Source organism: Littorina saxatilis, linkage group LG3 (assembly GCF_037325665.1).
Source record: "Littorina saxatilis isolate snail1 linkage group LG3, US_GU_Lsax_2.0, whole genome shotgun sequence".
Classification (NCBI taxonomy): domain Eukaryota; kingdom Metazoa; phylum Mollusca; class Gastropoda; order Littorinimorpha; family Littorinidae; genus Littorina; species Littorina saxatilis.
Window position 1 is genome coordinate 4,033,782 of NC_090247.1, and position 13,922 is coordinate 4,047,703.

The following is a 13,922-nucleotide window of genomic DNA, read 5'->3' on the forward strand; positions in this document are numbered from 1 at the left end:
TCTGTGCCTTCTGCATTGTTCGCCTAAAAGTAAAAGAACACTCTTTTTGCTTGAAAGTACAGATATCGCAGCTGACTATCACTGTATGATGTACATCAGAAATGCCGATGTGACTGTGTGAGCGCGCCTCAGTCAGTCAGTGCACACACGTGTGGAGACAACATATTTGCTAGTGATTGGATTACAATGTCATGTGTAGCTTGCCTCGGTGAATCCAGGCAGATCGAACCATGCAACTCTCCCACAACACTCCTAAAGAGTCATATAGAATACTAAATGATAAATCCTTCTAATTCTACTCTATTTCAAACCTGTAAAATTTACTTCAGTTAAGACAAACTGACTGTTACCCGTTAGCACACTTCATTGACTTAAATTTTTAGAATATATATAATATAAACCTTACATTTATCAGCATTCGTTCTGTGAAGTCTAAAACTGGACTTTTAAACTTTTAACGTTCTTTGGAACTTGCTGAAGAATGAATGAAGTACTACACTGTATACATAACATTCCAAACATACCATTTCTACACTTCAAGTTGAAATGAGAAAGTTTAAGTCACTAAAAGAATCACAACGACAACAACAACCAAACAATAACAAAACGTCGTCCAAACGTCTTCTGCTACAGTGTGACTGAGTGTTGTGCACACTGAAAATGAAATTCTTGAACACATACAAGACTTTTTTAGTTTTAACCGACGCAAAACGACTCAAGCAACAAAAGAATAACAAACTCTTCGCACTCAACTATTTCTGTCATTTGACTTCTATCAATGCAAATGACTCCAAAGTAAACCAAAGTATTACCGGTATCAGAAAGCACTTGCACAGTTTAGAAAACGATGACTTAGGCAGCCATTTTGATTGCTTCCCTTGAGAACGGAAGCTTGTAGAAAACAAACACCGGATAATGACGAATTAAATCACATTATTTTTTTCATCTTATAAATCAAACATCCACGAGTGAGTGTTAGCAGCACTATCCTTTGAAAATGACGATTATCTACTACGACCGAGTCAAACATTTAAATTGTTTGTGAGAAAAGTAAGGTTTTGACCAAGGGACACAATCCTTCTAGGCAAAAACTTCCTTTACAACATTTATCTCCCTGCAAGCAGATTTCCCGGCTGTATTCTTTTTTCGACAGACTCAGCCTTCTGACCAAACCTATCCCACTAACTGGTGGAGTATTCATGTAGCTATGTTTTTCTTTCTTTTAAGTAAAACTTCCTATTCTCTGTTGATGTTCTGAAGCTTTGATTAATGTCGTGACTCTGACACAGACAATGTCAATGGCCGGTACCGTCACAGGCGCAAGGACAGAGACTGACTTGGTCTCGAGAGACACTGACTGACAGACAGACAGACAGACAAACACACACACACACACACACACACACACACACACACACACACACACACACACACACATGAAACATTGGCTGAGTTAGTCGACCACGTGATCTTTAAAAGGTGGACCGACAGACACACACTAGGCCTACTAAGAAAATCAATTCGCAAAAACTGACTTGAAATGATTTAACTCAGTTAACTCTTCAGATAGTCATAACTCCAGTTGGACTCTCGTCATTTTGAGATAGAAGAGACACCAAGATTTCGCTTCTTTTTTTGTGACTAGTACTGTCATTCTTTTTTTCTTCTTTTCTGTGTACTTGTCCGTCCTCTTCAAAGCACCCAAGGTCGCTGAATTAGTGAACGTTTCGTTTTGCCTTTGGATCAAATTAATGGTCCAATAAGTTGAACACTTTTCAGGAATCCAAAAACAAATAGACTGCTAACGTTAAACAATTTAGAAAAAAACCCACCAAGAATGGTAGGTTATCAGAACGTTTAATTTATGACAAACAGCTAGGGGCGGATCACATCATTTTTAGGGGGGAGAGGGGGGAGGGGGGGGCAATATTTTTTTTTAGGGACAATTCGACGACGCGAAGCGATTAGTTGAGGGCGTAAAGCGTTCGAACCTCCTAGGGGGGTCCGGGGGCATGCCCCCCCCCCCCCGCCCCCCGAACATGTTTGATAAAAACAAGGAACATGGAGCAAACTTCACTTTCCAAAAATTAAATTCAACACGACAAATTTGGATTAAAACAAGGACAATTGACCGATCTGGTGTAACCTGAGCCAACAAATTACCCAACTACTTTCTGAAATCGCCACTTAGAAAAGAAAGGCCGGCTCCTAATGGGGTATGCCCCCCCCCCGGAAAAAAATGATAAAAATCACTATACTTGACTGACGACTACAGTCTAAAAAAGTACCGAAATCACGTACTAGACATTCATGCAGGGGGTCCCGAGACGCACTTACCCTATAAAGAGCGGATCCCGGAACGCACTAAATTTCCGCTATCGTGCGTACCGTAGGTACTTTTTTAGACTGTAGTCGTCAGTCAAGTATAGTGATTTTTATCAATTTTTTTTCCGGGGGGGCATACATACCCCATTAGGAGCCGGCCTTTCTTTTCTAAGTGGCGATTTCAGAAAGTAGTTGGGTAATTTGTTGGCTCAGGTTACACCAGATCGGTCAATTGTCCTTGTTTTAATCCAAATTTGTCGTGTTGAATTTAATTTTTGGAAAGTGAAGTTTGCTCCATGTTCCTTGTTTTTATCAAACATGTTCGGGGGGCGGGGGGGGGGGGGGGGGGGCATAACGCCCTCGAAAAAGACAAAATTCAGTTGTAAATTTGGATGTTTCAATTTAAAATCGTTATATGACAAAAACCCATCGGCTCTCATCAAGTGACCGACTGTAATAATGCCGTTTTCCATCCAATTCCTGTTAAAAATAACCTTTTTATCTATGCAAATATGTACATTATAATACAGACGCTCTGAAGCAAAATCACTCAAGGAGATGGGGACACATTTGCATGCAAAATGTTTATAATGTTTGAAAACATCTCTCCAGAAAGGACTCTGAACTCTTTGCATCAATATGTTTCCAAACTCACCTCCTCTTTTGTGAATGTTATGTACAAGTGGACACAGAGGTTTCAGAAGTTTAGTTACTTTTCCTTCACTACAAAGGACTCGCTGTAACCATGATATCTTCAGAGCTGACAAAAAGCATTTCAAATCCACCATTTTAAGCCCCCCCCCCTCTTCAAACGACTGATATGCTGTTGTTCTCTTTATTCTATCTTTCTTACCATTCCATAGAAATGAAAAAAATAACCTATTCAAATCAAACAAAAACTTATCATCAGGGTCAGGTAAACTCATAAACAGATGAGTTAACTTAGACAGCGCCAAACTCTTAATAACTGTTATTTTTCCAAAGGGTGTTAAATTTCTTCTGGACCAGGACCTGAACAAATTCTCAATTTCTACCAATTTATGTTCATAATTAAGGGGTATAATGTCATCTAAGTTGACTGAAAAAACAATGCCAAGAACTTTAAATGTTACAGGGTTCCAACTGAGCATAAGTTCCGGCATAAATTTAATATTACAATTTGTATGTGAGCCTATCCAGACTGCCGTAGTTTTCTCATAGTTCATTTTCAGACCGGATATAGAGGCAAATTGCTTCAAAACGTTCATACATGCACAAAATGATTGTTTTGAACCATCCAGAAACAGGGCGGTGTCATCTGCAAACTGGGATATTAATATTTCATCATCTGCCACCTTTATACCTTTTATCTCTGTACTCTGGCGGATCATAATGGACAGAAATTCGGCACATATTAGATATAAATAAGGTGACAATGGATCTCCTTGTCTGGTACCTCTTTGCAACTAACTACGTAGAAGACACAACCATCATACAGTGATGAGATCGTCCTGAACTTACTACGCAGAAAACACAATCATCGGCCCAGTGATTATAGATGGTCCTGAACTGACTACGCAGAAGACACAACCATCATACAGTGATTAGATGGTCCTGATCTAACTACGCAGAAGACACACTCATCGTACACTACTACAGTGATTAGATGGTCCTGATCTAACTACGCAGAAGACACACTCATCGTACACTACTACAGTGATTAGATGGTCCTGATCTAACTACGCAGAAGACACACTCATCGCACAACGGGACGCATTATACCCGCAGAGGGATCCTTCATTGTACAGAAACAGGGGAGGAATGGCTGACATCCAGTTCTCACGGGTACTTTTCACTGTGACATTGATCAATCATCGCAGGACAACGACGGACCACAGCGAGTGCGTCTCAGGACAAGGAATCATTTCAAGTATGAAGGGTAGAAGGGGAGGGAGGGTGAGGATGTGGGGGTGAGGGGGGTGGGGGGGGGGGGGTATTGTACGTTTTTTTCTCCCTCAAGCTATAGTGCTTGTTTTTTTGTCTTTGTGTGTGGGTTGTACTGCTTGTTCTTTTAGTTCGTTTCTTTATATTCTCTCTTTCTTTCTAGCCTTTGTAGCTGGTGGTCGTTCATTTGCTTGTTTGTTTGTTTGTAGGCATCCCTCTCTCTCTCCCTCTCTCTCTCTCTCTCTCTCGCTCTCTCTCTCTCTCTCTCTCTCTCTCTCTCTCTCTCTCTCTCTCTCTCTCTCTCTCTCTCTCTCTCTCTCTCTCTCTCTCTCTCTCTCTCTCTCTCCCTCTCTCTCTCCCTCTCTCTCAATTCTCTCCTCTTTTCGCCTCTGCTCGACACAGACCAACATAGATCATACAAAACATAGTAGGGAGGTAAAGTAATGTTAATGCAATGTTCTGGTGACACAAAAAGTAACAGACTGGCTGTCGCTTTTGCGAAATAGGCAAATTTTAGAGGCCTTTCCGCATTTTCGGCAAAACGCTGCCGATTTCACGTAATGGGCAGCGTTTTGCCGATTACGCGAAATGGGCAAAAATGTTGCCAATTCCGTGAATTTGGCACGACATATATATACGTGTATATTTTTTTTAGGCTGGAGGGGGGGGGGGGGTGTTTACGGAAACCTCCCTAGATCCGCCCCTGGTGTGTGTGTGTGTGTGTGTGTGTGTGTGAGTGTGTGTGTGTGTGAGAGAGAGAGAGAAAGGGGAGGTACAGAGAGAGATAGACAAAAGGCAAATGCAAAAAAACAAGATATACAGGGGAATAGATAAGATAAAAATAGAATTTACAAAATATGAAAGCTGAAGAAGACCAGAGTCAACATTAACCGCCACCACGACCATCACGAACACCATCGTCATCAACAACAACAACAACAACAATTTGGTGGTGATTTTGTTGTTGTTGTTGTTGTTGTTGTTGTGCCACCACAATATATTTTTGTTCTTCCTTAAAAAAAAAAAATGTTGAACGAAGTGAAAGCACAAATGTTCGGGGGTGTATCATCCAAACGCCCATCATTTTGCCTAAGCACGGCGTGTTTACGCCTCATTACCCAAATGACTTCTTCGGATGCTTAACCGGCTATACGTCTAACTATTTGTGTGTTTGGAGGTTAGGTTGGTGCACCGAGTCGTTTGTTGTTCCACCTTCTTAAACCCCTTACCAACCTAATTGTTTCCCGTCATTTTCTACGTTTTCAGCATTATTTCCTACTTACAGTTCGGAATGAACTTGTGGAAACTAATTTTTCGCTTGGTTTGAAGCAAAGTTCGGAGATTTTTGTTCTCCGTTTTCAAGGACAAGAAATATCTGGTTCACTTGAAACGTTTGGTATTAACATTGCATTGGTGGTTTTAGCTTGGAGTTTTGCCTTAAAGTGATGTTTGGTTCCTAATTTGTTTGACTTTATTTTCTACGTTTTTAGTCCAGTCCCAAACTTAAATGCAGTTAGGAGTCAGTGAAATTAATTTCTTATTTGTTTGCAGCGAACTTTTGAGATTTTGTTCTCCCTCTTTCTTGGGCAAGAATTTTCTTATCTAAAACATTGCGGTGGTGTGTTCAACGTAGAGTTGCAAGCTAATGGTGGAGATGCACACACCTTCTTTCTCAAATAACCCACAGGAGCTTGTATCAAAGCACAGGTCGATCAAAGTATCCTACTCCTTTTGCCTTCTTGTAGAATGGCCTCATGGATACTTAGACGCCGGACTACCAAGCGGAAGGTCGTGGGTTCGCATCCCGGCCGCGCCTAGTTGGTTAATGAAGGGTGGAGATTTGTCCAATCTCCGAGGTCAACTTATGTGCGGACCCGCTACATGAAGCGCCGTATCCCCCTTCATGTGTACACGCAAGCACAAGACCAAGCAAAAGATCCTGTAATCCATGTCAGATTGCGGTGGGTTATAGAAACACACACACACACACACACACACACACACACACACACACACACACACACACACACACATACACACACACACACACATACACGCACACACACACACACACCAGCACGTGACACGCAACCACACATACACACACACACACACTCACACACACACACAAACAAACACCAACACACACACACACACACACGCACACACACACACACACACACACACACACACACACACACACACACACACACACACTCACACGCGCGCTGGTACACAAGCATGCTCAAGCGTCGAGCACAGAATTTTAGTTTTGATTATAATGTGCAATTGGACAATTCATGTTCATTCCAGATTCATCGTTTACTCTTTGTACTGCAGAAGACAGCACTGACGGTCTGCAGATCCACTGTACAGACCACTTTCATGGTACGCCATCCTGCCCGTACAGAGTCCGTAATTCTTCGGTATGCACAGGTATCCTTGGCATTCGATGTCATTAATCCAACAAATAAGGGCCACATAAAGTGCCCCTTATTTACAGTTTTGGACCATAAAAATAAGCCTAACAATTTGTGGGGCACATTTTCAGTTTGCGGACCACAAAATGAAGGCCAAAACTAAATGTGGGGCACAAAATGTGCGCCATAAATATTAGCCCACAGAATTGTGAAGCACATTTGCAGTTTGTGGGACACAAATTTGTGCCCTTATTTTGTTGGAATAATGACATCGAATGCCAAGGATACACAGGCCCTTGCGTACGGTGCGGTGGGTACCTCCCATCCCCTCCTGAAATACACTGAACAATTCAACATACAAATAATATTCGTCGTTGGTCACTACAGGCGGCCCAGTATAAATGAGTACTACTTGACTCCGAAAACCCCCGAAAAAACCCCAAAACTCCCAAAAACCCCATCTAAAATGACTATATCTAACTTCAAATTGAAGTTTTTGACATGTCTATTAGAAGTCATGCCTGATTTCAATGCAAGGGAGGTCACTCTTGTTACTCGAAAGCACAAGTATTGATGACGTCATGTGATTAGTGGGCTTCTGCTCCTTCGTTAATCCTCTCACAAACACGAAAATAAAGCAGTGAACTGTGAAAGTTGCAGATATAAGTTATGATTTAAAACAAATATGTAACAAAACACGATCAAAGGACGAATTTTCTTAATGTCTGATGAGGTTTTAAGGTTTTTTTTGGAGTTTTCGGGGGTTTTCGGAGGTTTTCGGAGACAAGTAGTACCGTTATAAATCACTTTCTGAAATACAGTGAATTTAATGGATTAAGTTGAGAGGTACTCCGAATGGTGCCATTTGAATCGCTCCCTGAAATATAGCGAACATACAGAATTTTTCGTGGATGATTATTACGGCTGGTGCGTTGGGCATCGCTTTCCAGAATACAGGAACACGCATGACTCTTAATTGAAATTGTGTGGATGTTTGAAGAAGGGAAAAGATGTGGAGTGGAGACAGAGACTAATGAAAAGGATAGACGGAGATAGTTCTTATATTGCGAATGTTGCGGTGGAAATCGTCTTATCAAACACAGTGACTATACAGAATTAGATATTTGAGATTGTGTGGATGTCAGCTCTGTAAAGTTTTCATGGGCTGTGAAAAGTTTGTTTAAACATTAAGTTTATTTTAACAAAAGGTACAATCATGACATGTATACAAAATACACATGTAACAGCAACAAGCTAGAAGCTTATAGTGGTGTTCCTGCATGGACAGTACAACGTAAGGCGGTAACGGCCGAACAATTCGTCTAAATAAACCAAATCTATTAACAACATAATAAACGTTGCATAAAGATTACAAAGAAAGACAGTAAAAGGAAGGAAGGAGGGGAAGAAGAGGAATAAAAAGAAGAGGGATGGGTAGGAGATGTGCAGAAATTAAAGTTGTTGTATGGCTTGTGGAGCATTGACTCTGGTTTGCCCAAAGCGGCCTGATCGTTCAATGAACGAGTCTACTGTGGAAAAAATGTTCCTGTTCAAATCTAGAGAATACCGTCTGTCTCCGTCTTCGCGATAATTTGGACAATATAATAGGAAGTGTTTTACGGTTTCGGACGGGAATCCGCAGTCACAAGATGCATCTGTAGCAACGTGTCGTCTCACTAGATCGTTATTAAGATCACTTATAAATAACCTGACCTTACAGTGAATTGTTTGTGACATGCGATCTCCAGAATAAAAATAACACGGCGGACTTAAATCGTTTTTTGACAAAAAGTGCTTAAATTAACTTAGGGAGTCACTAAGTTTTATACAGTCTGGTAAAGAATTCCAGAGTTGTGTTGTAGATGGGAGAAATGAGTTTCTGTATAATTCAGTTTTGCTGTGAAAAGGCTGTGAAAAGTTGCTCTCCTTTGAAAATAAAGGGGTTGGATGGATGACCTTATAGGCCATCCCCTTTTTTCTAAAGAAAAGCAACTCTTACAACACTTATAAAAACCCGACCGAGTTATTTCCGAAATTCGTCTATCAAAGCAGTGTAATAACGTAGTGATCGCTTCTATTTACATACACAAAAAAATATTCAACTATCAGACGCAGTAGAACCTAACCGGTAGGCGATTCATTTTCTGCGATCTTCTCGTTAAAATCGGTAAAATACTGGCAATTTCCACTCAACGCAAATACTGGAACTATCTGGTGTTAGGTATCAATTAATGCCCTCACGCTAAAATCATTAAGGGCATGTTCCCGGGAGATGGAATTATTTGTTAAAAGAATTGTAAATATACGAACCGCTTCATTTTGGTACGCAGCATCGATAAGCACGGGAGCACAACCCGTAGTGATAGTAGTAACCACTCCAGCATCGAGTGCTGGTTGTGCAGTACCCTTCCTGCCACAGACAGGGATTGTCGTTGGGGAGTCCTGAAACAGATGAATCAAGTACTTTAGAACATGTTTTTGGCTCCGGAAATAGGTGAATCAAGTACTTTAGAACATGTCGGTAGCTCTTGAAACAGATGAAGCAAGCCCGTTTAGAATATGTCTTTGTCTTCTGAAACAGATAAATCAAGTACTTTAGAACATGTCTTTGGCTCCCGAAACAGGTGAATCAAGTACTTTAGAACATGTCTTTGGCTCCTGAAGCAGGTGAATCAAGTACTGTAGAACATGCCGGTGGCTCTTGAAACGGACGAAATAAGAACTCTTACACATACCGGTTGCTCCTGAAGAACCAAGAACGCTTAGAACACGTTGGTTGCTCCTGAAACAGATGAACCAAGAACGTTTAGAACACGTTGGTTGCTCCTGAAACAGATGAACCAAGAACGTTTAGAACACGTTGGTTGCTCCTGAAACAGATGAACCAAGAACGTTTAGAACACGTTGGTTGCTCCTGAAACAGATGAACCAAGAACGTTTAGAACACGTTGGTTGCTCCTGAAACAGGTGAACCAAGAACGTTTAGAACACGTTGGTTGCTCCTGAAACAGGTGAATCAAGAACGCTTAGAACACGTTAGTTGCTCCTGAAACAGGTGAATCAAGTACTTTAGAACATGCCGGTGGCTCCTGAAACAGACGAATTAAAAACTCGATCTTACACGTACCGGTTGCTCCTGAAACCGATGAATCAAGCCCGTTTACAACATGCCGGTGGCTCCTGAAACGGACGAATTTAGAACCCTTACACTAAGCGGTTGCTCAAACAAACAAAACAATAAGCAAATATCTATTCAGCCTGGAGGCGGAAACCATTCCATAGCAGTCATCTTCGTTTCAAAGATGCCTTCGTTTTCGTGTAAACCAATTCTACATATATCCTTCCAGGCTTAGGTATGATATGATGAGAACGTGATTCTACCTAGACACATACCCACACTCTCCGGTCTGGCTGGGTTGCAGGGTGGAATTTGTTGTTGAATTAAATTTGTGGAATACATGGTCTGTTAACGAAAGTTGAGCGCGAATTAATTTCAAACAAATTAAATGAAAAAGCGTGCACGACAAAAAGAGGTAAATCATTCTTTGGTCTTTATTTTAGAATTTATTTTTAACGAGTCTTTAACTAATGTTACCAAATACCAACAAGAAATTCCAAATTCAGACGACGAAATGGATGATGTGTACAAAATGGTACATTCATCTGGCAGGCGGTCGATCGAATTTTAGGCAATTCATTGTATTAACGAATCAAAAAACAAGAAAGGCAAGTTGTTGGAACGTTTGTTAATGACAAAACAATACGTTACATGCGCAAATATGTCGACCCAGCGGTCTATAATATAGTATTACATAAAATAATAATATAATATGATAATATAATAACGACACCAGAAACACCTCTCAGACCCTGGGATCTAAGCCTTCCGTGTACTAGCATTTCGTCAAAAAGAGTAGGCTACCAACCGTCAACCAAACTGATGACGAAGACAACAGCCACAATCGCGAACAGCAGCATCTTGGTCATGGTGTCTCGAGCAGCTGCGCTGATCAGGATTTGAACTTCAGCTTTGCTGTCTCTTTACGAACTAACGTAGGATGAATGATGCTTCGGTCCCACGGAGATGGGTCCAATAGGGAGTAGATTTGTTGATTCGCTAGTTCAAACTAACGTATAGCAGGGATATGTTTATGTACTATTGTTGGTTTAGTAATATGCACGTATGAATAGCAACTTTGACGTCTAATGTAAGGGTTTTGCTGCGTTAAATGACAGTCTGATTTACGCAGTGAAGTGCAGGGAATGTAGTTTTCTGATGCTTCATTTGATTAAACGCCGACCTTGTCATCACTTTTATGTAATACATAATTATGATGTAATACATATGATAGGGTGGAGTGGAAGGGGGGAAATAGGCCAGGAAGCGTAAATGAGACGCCAAACAGAGGTTGCGATAACGTGACTTTTAATTAACGTACACCAGAAATAATGGGAGAGACGGGACTAACTCCCTTCACAATAGGTAACTGAGGATACGCTTCACGCTTAACTTCCATCGGAGCGTGACACACTGACAAGGACCGATAACTTCACAAGTTACTACAGGGGGCGCTACGCTATCTAGCCCTAACATTTTCAATCCTGTTTGATTGCACTTCGCTTCCCGAGGTGATCGTAGTGTTTCGGCACTCGGTTACATGTACATATGATTTAATTCGCTTGTGACTTCCTGGCAAGCGGCCGAACATTCCATCAAGATAAGTTTTTGTCACTACTTGTTTGTCTTTGCACTTAAAAGACCGTTGGGTCGATATATATTTGTGACTGTAACCTATAGGCCTAGTTTTGTTAATAAGAAACGTTCCAATCACTTACCTTTCTTGTTTTTTGATAATGAAGATAAATTAGAGATTTGTTGTGGATTTGCCGTGAAGTATACTATTACTCATCTGCGTCGACGCGGGTGTGAGTTAATTAATTAATTCGTGTGAATGTGTGAGACAAATGTGAGACAGATGGTGTGCGTGCGTGCGTTTTGTTTTGTGTGTGTGTGTGTGTGTGTGTGTGTGTGTGTGTGTGTGTGTGTGTGTGTGTGTGTGTGTGTACGTGTGTGTATGTAGAGGTTACATGCCGAGTCTCAGTGAATATTAAAAATAATGGTCGAAGTTAGCGGATCATGAAAAATGCGAGCTTCAGCGAGTGTGAACTACAGCGGGACCCGTCTCTGTATTCGTGTATGGTTAATCGAGACTATCAAAATGTAGTCTTGGCGAAGGCTGGTTTATAATGTTGATCTTTAAGTTTTATGCTGACAGATTGACTAAATGTTTTTATATCGCTTTCACGCGACTCTCTCTTTTTTAAAAAATTTTTTTTACTGTTTTGAGTGACTGAATATTATTTCAAAAAGCTTTCAACGGCACCTGTGCAAGAGGCAATATTGTGTGTGTGGCAGCAACGTGTGTGTAATATAGCATATGTTTATTTATTCTAGATCAGATGGGGTCCTACGTTCTACTTGTATGCTAGTTGATCAATGTCGTTTTGTAGAGACCTATTTACAAGAGCTACAGAACTAATATACTTCGCACAATCTGCTGTAGATAGCATTTACACGAAGGACACCACTAGGTTTAATCTTTGTTGTTTTATGCATTGCCTTTGCTTAAAACACGGATGCAAGTGTTAACTCATTATGCGAGAACGTTGTTTGATGAATTACGTGGAAATGTGAAATGTGGAAATGTGATACTATTTATTTGCATGTATGATACAGGTACAAATGTGATAATTGTAGGCTTATACTAGTGATTACTGTGTGTGATACATGAAATGTGATATGAATGCTGTTTTTATATGTTATACTCTTACTTTCTCCCAAGCGCAAGACAAATTCTTCCATGAAAATTGAAGCCAATAAAATTTGAGTTGAGTTGAGTTGAGTTGTTTCAGTCTGGCAATAACCAAGTGTTAATTCATAATTCGATACTCTCTTCATCTGTCCCAGTCTGTCTGCCTGTCTGTCTGTCTGTCTGTCCATTTGTCAGTCCATGTATCTGTTCATTTGTTTGTCTGTTTTGCCTGATTCACTAACGAACATGTATACTAACTAAAGGAAACAAAGACGCTCGCATGCACAGAGAAACACATGCACACACCAAGACGTACACACACCAAGACGTACACACACCAAGACGTACACACACCAAGACGTACACACACCAAGACGTACACACACCAAGACGTACACACACCAAGACGTACACACACCAAGACGTACACACACCAAGACGTACACACACCAAGACGTACACACACCAAGACGTACACACACCAAGACGTACACACACCAAGATGTACACACACCAAGACGTACACACACCAAGACGTACACACACCAAGACGTACACACACCAAGACGTACACACACCAAGATGTACACACACCAAGACGTACACACACCAAGACGTACACACACCAAGACGTACACACACCAAGACGTACACACACCAAGACGTACACACACCAAGACGTACACACACCAAGACGTACACACACGTTACTCACCATACCAAACAGTAACAGCCTGGGTGCTGTATACACACAGATTAAAGGTTTTGATGAACTAATTTAATAAAATGTCACTGGTGGCTTTTTGAACAATCAAAACGTAAAAAAACTACAACCAGCAGTCGGATTATTGACTGTGGGTATGTGACCAAGTGGAGAGATGACCTTAAAACATGTAAAAGCCTGAGATCTCAGATGGTGGTCGAACCTTTTTTCATTAAGAAGATAAAAGTGTGCCTTCAAACACACACGTATGAATTATGCACCGAAAGGCAGACTCACTGCAACAGAGAAACTCACTGACATGGTAACCCTTAATTTGCACTTGAAGTATTCTTAAACAAACTTGCTGTATCATCAGAAAAAATGTCGTACTCTACACCGCATTTAAACATCCATGATCCAACATGCTTCACACTCGCCGTGAATTAAGTTTACCAATACGTTTAAAACAATGATATTTATTTATTTTATTTATTTACGAGGATTTATATCGCGCACGTATCTCACCACACAAGGCGACTCAAGGCGCATGTTACCTATTAATGCCGTGTGAGATGGAATTTTTTACACAATATATCACGCATTCACATCGGCCAGTAGATCGACTGCCTTTAGGCGCTGCATCCACCTTTCACGGCCTATTATTCCAGGTCACACGGGTATTTTGGTGGACATTTTTATCTACGCCTATACAATTTTGCCAGGAAAGACCCTTTTGTC

At 40.9% G+C, this 13,922-nt stretch overlaps 1 protein-coding gene across 1 annotated transcript in view; it reads right to left on the reverse strand.

The window, feature by feature from the left end:
- The window catches only part of LOC138961448 (17S U2 SnRNP complex component HTATSF1-like), a 29,412-nt gene extending 28,529 nt beyond the window's left edge, over window positions 1–883 (reverse strand). Inside the window, exon 1 of the mRNA XM_070333098.1 lies at window positions 813–883. The gene's annotated coding sequence lies outside the window, so the exon portion shown is untranslated. The remainder of the gene's footprint in view (window positions 1–812) is intronic.
- Window positions 884–13,922: the final 13,039 nt, after the last annotated feature.